The sequence below is a fragment of the Phalacrocorax carbo genome, chromosome 10 (genome assembly GCF_963921805.1).
Source record: "Phalacrocorax carbo chromosome 10, bPhaCar2.1, whole genome shotgun sequence".
Classification (NCBI taxonomy): Eukaryota; Metazoa; Chordata; class Aves; order Suliformes; family Phalacrocoracidae; genus Phalacrocorax; species Phalacrocorax carbo.
In genome coordinates, this window is record NC_087522.1 from 8,045,391 (window position 1) to 8,053,610 (window position 8,220).

Here is an 8,220-nt window from a genome sequence, read left to right on the forward strand (position 1 = left end):
ATCAAAGTCTGTACCCTACAGCAAGTCATAAAGAAAATCAGCCATCTGGAGCTTAAGAAATATTTCTAGCTTTGTCAATAAGACTTTATTATAATCATACAATATAGGCTGCTAATTTAAAAAGTAACAACTAAGCATTCTCCCACTCTCTAGGGATTTTTTTCTATACATGTTCTAACATTCAGAATTGTGAGCTGCATAAAAAGATCTTTAAGCCCCTGGGGCTACAGGAGACTGACTGCAGGGTCTTTGATTTCCCTTATTTACACCCAGTATCTAGAACAAGTCCAGACCAATAAGCACTAAGTGTGTCTTCAGTCCTTCCTCAATTCTTGTTTTCTTGCTGATTTCAAGACTAACAAAGAAGGGCAACAGGGATGACCCTGGTAACTAGAAGTCTGTCAGTCTCACTTCTGTGCCTGGTAAATTTATGAAGATTATTCTGGGAGTTACTGAAAAACACCTGAAAGACAATGCAGTCATTGGTCCCAGCCAGCAGGGGTTCATGAGGGGAAAGTCCTGCCTAACAGATTTGGTTTCCTTCTGTGACAAGGTTACCCACCTAGCTGACCAAGGGAAGACAGTCAATGTGATTTTTTTGGATTTCAGTAAAGCTTTTGATACTGTCTCTCACCGTATCCTCCTGGACAAAATGTCCAGCACACAGCTGGATAAGCATGTAATGCAGTGGGTGAGCAATGGGCTGATGGGTTGGGCTCAAAGGGTCATAGTAAATGGAGTTACATTAGGCTGGCGGCCAGTCTTTAGTGGGGTTCCACAGGCATCCAGCTTGGGGCCCATACTGTTTAGTCTCTGTGTTAATGACTTGGATGCAGGACTTGAAAGAATACTAAAGTTTGCTGATGACACAAAACCGGGAGGAGCTGTTGACACTCTCGAGGGCAGAGAGGCCCTGCAGAGGGATCTGGACAGTCTGGAGAGCTGGGCAGTCACCAACCGTATGAAGTTTAACAAGGGCAAGTGCCGGATTTTACACCATGGGGCACAGCAATCCTGGATATACATACAGACTGGGGAATGAGAGGCTGGAGAGCAGCTCTGCAGAGAGAGACCTTGGGGTCTGGTCGATGGCAGGCTGGACATGAGCCAACAATGTGGCCTGGAAGCCAAGAGGGCCAACTGTGACCCACGGTGTATCAAGTCCTGCATTGCAGCTGGTCAAGGGAGGGGATTGTCCTGCTCTGCTCCGCGTTGGTGCAGCCGCACCTTGAGCACTGGGTGCAGTTTTGGGCACCACAGTAAATTAAGGATATAAAGCTACTAGAGAGTGTCCAGAGAAGGGCCACAAAGTTGATGAAGGGTTTAGAGGCAAAGCCATATGAGGAGTGGCTAAAGCCCCTTGGTTTGTTCAGCCTGGAGAAGAGGAGGCTGAGGGCAGCCCTCATCGTGGTCTGCAGCTTCCTCACAAGGGGAGGAGGAGGGCCAGGGGCTGATCTGTTCTCTCTGGTGACCAATGATGGGACCCAAGGGAATGGCAGGGAGATGTGCCAGGGGAGGGTTAGGCTGGATATTAGGAAAAGGTTCTTCCCCCAGAGGGTGGTGGAGCCCTGGAACAGGCTCCCCAGGGAGGCACCACGGCGCCAAGCTTGGTGATATTCAAGAAGCACTTGGACAACACCCTCAGAGATACAGTGTCCTGTGCTGGGACAGGAGTTGGACTCAATGATCCTTGTGGGTCCCTTCCAACTCAGGACATTATATGATTCTATGATATCCACGTAAAGGATAGTCAGAGAGAAAGGTACTCAAGGGTAAAAAAAGAGTAATCTAACAAGTTATTTTCCATTTTCATTTAGAAAGGAAGAGAAAACACACACTTTTTTTACCTGAGTAGGAGATTTTGCTTCTGCTTTTAATGATGATGTAGAAGTTCTACGTTTAACTTCTGGTCAGGAATACACTTTCAAGAACCACATAATCCTGCATAATACATGCCTTTTATGTTGCAGTTAGAGCTTCCAGTATGAGCAATCACCTTCATTAAAACGTGTCCAAAGAATCAGGCTAGTATCCTTGCTCTTCTGACTGATGCTAAGCTTATGAGAACGTAGCATGCTCTTCCAGACAAGCTTCTTTTCATTATTTACCTAGGCAAATATTTCCTTTCTTCACAAAAAACCTTCAAGTTAACATTTGCTTTCCATTCAGTTTCCTACCTTCCTTTACAAGCACATGTACCTCCAAGGGTCTCAAAGTTCTCTACTTCTTCAGCCGCATTATTTTTAAAGCTGCCTATGCTAGAACAACTATTTAGTCTTGTCACAAAGCAGTCACTGGCTAAGCCAATATCTGAAATCAAAAGGCATGAATAAGAAATCTGTGTTTAATGTGTGTCTTTAATGAGCAGGTTCTCCAGCCTGAAAAGATAATACAGGCACAAGTAGTCAATCTGAAACTGACTGCACTGGAACACCACAAATCTGTATTCTCTACTGACATGGGAGATTATTACAGAAAATGCAGTTTTTAGAAGTCACTGATTTTAACAGCTGGCTTTTGTTTGCTTTCTCTTTCAAATACCAAAAGACAGTCTTCCTAAACTTAATAGAATTGGAACAGATTTAATCATGGTAGCAAATTGGACTCTATATTCTTTCTAAATCAGAAAATTCAGTGTTACTGCAGGCATTTGACTTTGTAAATGCATAGGCTGTTTACATACACATGCTCATAGAGGCATGCATGTACCTCTCACACACACACAGAGATAATATTCACATAGCATTACACGTCAGTGTAGTAAGTGCACTGAAAAACATTACAGAGCAGTGTTGCTCTCCCAAACTGTGGTCCAGCCTTAAAAAGAGCAAACCATGATGAGCCGAGCATGGTGTGGATACCTTTGTTCCCTCTTCTAGATGGAACAGTGATAGCATTATAAAACAGATAGTTGCAGCAGAGGGAGATCTGGGATAGCTCAAAGCTATCTTAAAGATAACTTGCAGAGTTTTCCACCCCTTCTATCAAGAGATCTCAGCAGTGGCCAGCAGCAGAATTATGAAGGGCTAGATCCATATTTCCCACTATGCGCACAGAAGAGAAGGCATGTAATTGTATGCTACAGTCATATATTAATTCATCCATACATATTTATAGGTTTTGCTAACCCAGAAGGTGCACATTTGGTCCAATGTAGCAGCCGTCTCCACTGGAACAAGACACAGCACAAATAGCAGGCCTTCTTGCAGTTAGGTGTGGGAAACATTAGGTGCGATAAGAAGGGCTGTTCACAGAGCTTTCTGCAGATAAAGGTTCTTCACAATGTGTTCAGGCTTCCAGTTCAGGCTCTAGTTTAAAAAAAAGGTACTTTGTTTCACATGATGAAAGGTGCCCTACTTACTGAGAAGACAAGTTACTTTTTGCTCTTTTGATTTCCTGCTGGCCAGGTTGTCGAGATGGGGGGGGAGGGGGGGCTTGGCGGAGGGTACAGGGGACGGAGGGAAAGAAAAAAAAGAAAGGAAAGAAAAGACAGGTGACACTGAAGTACAGGAAAGATTAACAGGGTCACTAGCTTGCATTCCTGGGGTCTGCTTGAAAGATTCCTGCTTCTTAAAACTGAGTAGTGAGAGATGACGGACTCATCACTCAATGAAAAGTGAGTTATGACTTTGCAGTATGAACTTACTTGGCTGCTTTCCATTGCCTTGGCTCTTCAGGGTGTGAAGGCTCATGGGAAAGTGCTACTTTGATGTTTTGCTGAATTTTTCTGTGGAACATATTAGACGTGAGGCATATCAGATACAAGTTCAAAGCATCTAGGCTAAATTCACAGTTGGTATTGATGATTTTCTGCACTGCTTCAGGTGACATTTAAAGCAGGTTATTTAATGTGCTAATAAGCATATAACCAAGACTATCTGACTAGGAACAATAGGTCTTTTATAAAAAGATGTAGAACATGGAGTCACACTAAACTTGACAGATATTAGGCTAAGATACACAGAGTTATCTAAGGACAGTTGAGTAGTGTGCTAGCATCTTCATTATGCCAGGAAGACAACAGAAGTTGTGCTAACAATACAGAATGTGGCAAGAGCTGCCAAAACATGTCATGTGAGATGCAGGACATCTTACACCTGGCATGAGACTGGTCCTTGAACAGAGTAACTGCAATGCAATACGGTGAAAAAAACCTTTACAAAACTGGCATGGAAAGGCGCCATATTCATAGGAAAAAAAATAAAAGTTAAACCTGTAGTCTACATTCTTTTCTGTATTTTGTCATGCTATCTTTGCAGACAAAGGATTATGCTTACCTATATTCGCATCCTATTGACTATCAGAAAAAGAAAAGTAGGTCATGCCAGGTAGTTTCTGGTTTGAAGAATAAAGAACAAATTTTCTCTAAGGTTTCAACGTGTAATTATATCCATGACCCTTCTAGGTTCTAGCAAGTTTCTAGGGCTGGAGAGAGAAATTCAGGCGTCTATGAGCTTTTGGTCTTGCAAAGAGCTTCACTGCATAATGCTGCTGGACTCATGTCAGTCCACATAAACAGATGGAGATCAAAAAAAATCAGGCAGATTTAATCTTCAGTTCAGTTTGTGTCTTTCATAAACAAACTTGCAGCCTACTGACAGAGACAAAACAACCTGCTCTCAAATCCCACCACCCTCTCAGTTCCTGGCTGACTCCTGATTCCTGTGCATCATGACATAGAAGAGAGTAAGAGAAACTGTCTCTCCTTACCTCCAAGAATGTCTTCTGTACTGTTTTATGTTTTATTTTTTTCCTGTCCAAGTGCCAACCTTGTCATATGAAGGGTTCATCAGGACGCAGAGATACAATCCATGGAATCTATTGGAATGCAGCAGGCAGGGAATCCTAGAGCATTCCCTTCCAGCACCCTCCAATAGCCCTTCAGACCAGTCTGCCATCCATGTAGGGCTCTCTCCTGCCAACTGTCATGCAGAAATGCTCACAGTATCCTTTGCTTTGGACACAGGTACCTTGGATGGTTAAGACAAGAAAGAAGCATCCTGGTTTGGCACAGCTTTTCGCAGTTTGCTATTTGCTTTATGCTCCATGTTATACTGTTGCTGCCGTCATGGAAATATGACCTTCGTCAAATTAACATACTCTTTGTATCTTGACAATTGTCACCTTGCAGGAAAGGCCAATGAGTGTCAGTAAATTTGGTGATAGATGAGCAACAAAAGTAGGAACTAAATTGTTCTGAACTTTAATGGCTGCAAAGGGCTAAGAAGGCCAGGGGGAGTATGGTCTGGGCATTGAAATAACCCTGTCTGATTCCCAAAAAATAGCAAAACTGTTGAGTAAAGGAGGTGCCATTTTTAACACTAATTTCTCCTACCATAACTACATTTTAACAGCAAGCACAGCAGGCTTAACTACAAGGTTTTTGAAATCACAAGTTCCACTTTTAAAGCTTATATATTTCTTCATATTCAATGCCTGCTCTGAAAGTTCTATCGCTGATACAGATGGCAGCTACACTGAATGGACTCAAGAGAGGTCAGCGATTGGAAACAGCTCAGCCCCATCTTGTTCTTTGGCATACCTGCCCTTCTGGGAGGAAAGCTCTGAAATATTTTGTGCAGTGTAGGTGTTCCCAAGTTTTTTGCTATTGTTCCTTTTACTGAACCTAGAGCATCAACTGCATGCACTGGAGCAAATTTGCTAGCTCCATTTCCACAGATCACCGAGGGTATTTTTACCTCATTTGATACTAAGCCTTTCTACCATGTGATTCAGCTAATAAAAGAACATTGAAATATATCACAGTTTACAAAAGAAAGAGAAAAAAGCTAGAAAATGAAGCAAATTTCTCTCCCATTCACTTCAAAATGATAAAGACGGCTTTTAGACGGTTGACACAGTTTGAAGCACACATTATGGCTGAGACTATACGTGGAAGGCTGTGGCAGTCACAGTCATGCAGAAGTAGTTAGTCTAGACTGTACCAACACAAACTAAGTTCATGCTTCAAATTGGCACATTTAGAGTGAATAAAAGTATTCTGTACTTCAAAGAATTAATAAGTTAACATGTCTATTTTGTGATCTCATTAACTTTGAAAATAAAAGCTTACATTTTCAGAAGATAACCAAAAGCATATTGTTTTCTTTAAGGTCAGAACTTCTCTTCTGAGCTGCACATAAACTCAGAGTAGATAGGAAGTCTCTGACGCAGGTGATAGACAAGAACTTTGTCATGAGCATTAGCAAAACCAGCAAGAAACAAGCCATCATCCTAGAAAGCAACTGATGATCTCTGGCCCAAACATTGTAATTAAATGTGTGAGTATATACCATTTTGCTGCCTTGATTTTGAATTAATTCAATGGATTTTCACAGAACAGTCTGTGTGAACCCACCAAAGAAATGAATGTCAGCACAGATCATAAAGACCTAGCACAAAACACCCTAAAATAACCCAAAGAAACATATTAATTCAATAGCATTAAAGGACTGTATATCAAATGCATTAACAGGCATCCTAATGCTGCAGCTTACCAAATAACCCTTCTCTTCCAGTCTGTAGTTTCATTAAAATACATACTTCCCTTTTTTTCTGTGCCACAGGAACACAGGCCTAAAAGAGAACTTAATGTGGGACACTGTGGGCCAAGTTCTGCTGACTGTGTCAACGTCAGTAATAAACCTCCCTTTGGTTTAGAGATGGAGAATTAGGAGCCCTAAAAGAATGTGAAGTACTAATAGATCACTTTAAAAACAATAGTGTAACTTTCACTTGCAAAGCAGACAGCTTCCAGGAGATTGGTTGATGTTGAAGTCAGAATATAGTGTTTAAACATTTCTCTGTGTAACTGAAACCTGAGACAGAACTGCTACATCTCTCAAAAATGGGAGGTTATATTTCTTTCTTCTTCTGAAAGGTGATTTCATGCTTCAGGAAGTAAAGAAAGTTTGTGCATTGACAATATAAATGCAGATGCCTCCCATAATGATTGACACCAGAGGTCGTGCAAGTGGAGTTTCATTTCTACTCCCAGTAGATCATGCAGCCAAGCGAACTAATGTCTCTTTATGGATTAGAAAGTCAAAGTTTTGACAGCTCTGACTTCTCCCCTTGAAATGGGTTCAGTTCAGAAGGCCTTCTTGAGGTCTGATCTGCTCCTCACAATTATCTTTTTTAGTAGACAATACGAAAGCCAGTGACACTCAAAGTGTACTGTCATATAGAGGTGAATTTCTTTCCCTGCAAATTATGTAAGTGGCAATGAAAGCAACTCCAGCATAATAGAAGCAAGCAGCAAAACATGCTGTCATAAAGAAATATTAATTTGATAGAGCTGTCAGAAAACTGTCTCTGTCCCAATCCTAAACGTACGTCTCAAAATGAGAGACCTTTTCCAGCTTAAATCTGGAAGAATAATGCTGTTCGGGTAGAAGATAAGCAAAGTTGCTTTTGCAATTTTTGCTCTCTTACCAAAGAGAGAATTTTCCAGTACAATAGAAAAGCTATTGAGCTACAACCCAAATATTGTGACAAATAGTAAAAACTGCAGCTCAGCACTTTCCCCTGCTGTGTATGTTCAGACAGTTACCTAAGTTCTTCTTAAATAAAGGTATACAAAATATAACACAGTATTGGAATATCAATAGGGTAACAGTAATTCCTCTGTTCTTTTTTGCCTGATGACAGGTTGATTTGGCCCTTACAGTCAAGTCAGTAAAATCTGAAGTAGAATATCTTTATGCTCACTTCTACCCACACCAAGCCCAGCTGTGTCTCTGATGGAACACTGCTCAGTCAAGCCTATTAATTGATCAATGGATTTTCTACCATAGCACATGCAAGCTCCAATGTGAAGTCCCCACATATGTACACTGACCTACTGGACAAATGGCTTCGTTTCCAAACCATTTTTTACAAAAACCAACAGATGCCTATTTGGCAGAATTCTCAGGAATCGCTCTCTGCTATGCAAAATAGGAAAACTTTTCTCAAGGCACCACAATAAAACCTGATGCTTACACTTAGCTTTTTTTTTGTTATTCATCTGTTTGATTCAATTCCTAAACTGTACAAATGCATTGCTTCTAACAAGGGATGCCTTACCAGATCTACATTAAAGACAACACTTTGATGCAACTGCTACTGTAGAAAACTAGAAGCACGTTCAACACAGCTATTTAATTCACCACTTTTCTAAACTGAGTATCTTTGTATCATGTAGGAAAGATTTGCCTTTTCTTCATTATAGCTATTGAT

The 8,220-nt window shown here is 41.1% G+C and overlaps 1 long non-coding RNA gene across 1 annotated transcript; it reads right to left on the reverse strand.

Annotated features, from left to right (window-relative positions):
• Positions 1-1,113: 1,113 nt before the first annotated feature.
• On the reverse strand, positions 1,114-6,037 carry LOC135315116 (uncharacterized). The gene is made up of 3 exons (XR_010374561.1): positions 4,711-6,037; positions 3,647-3,727; positions 1,114-3,308 (listed from the first exon to the last, which is right to left on the reverse strand). It is a non-coding gene; the product is annotated as an uncharacterized LOC135315116 (long non-coding RNA).
• Between the last annotated feature and the right edge of the window lie 2,183 nt (positions 6,038-8,220).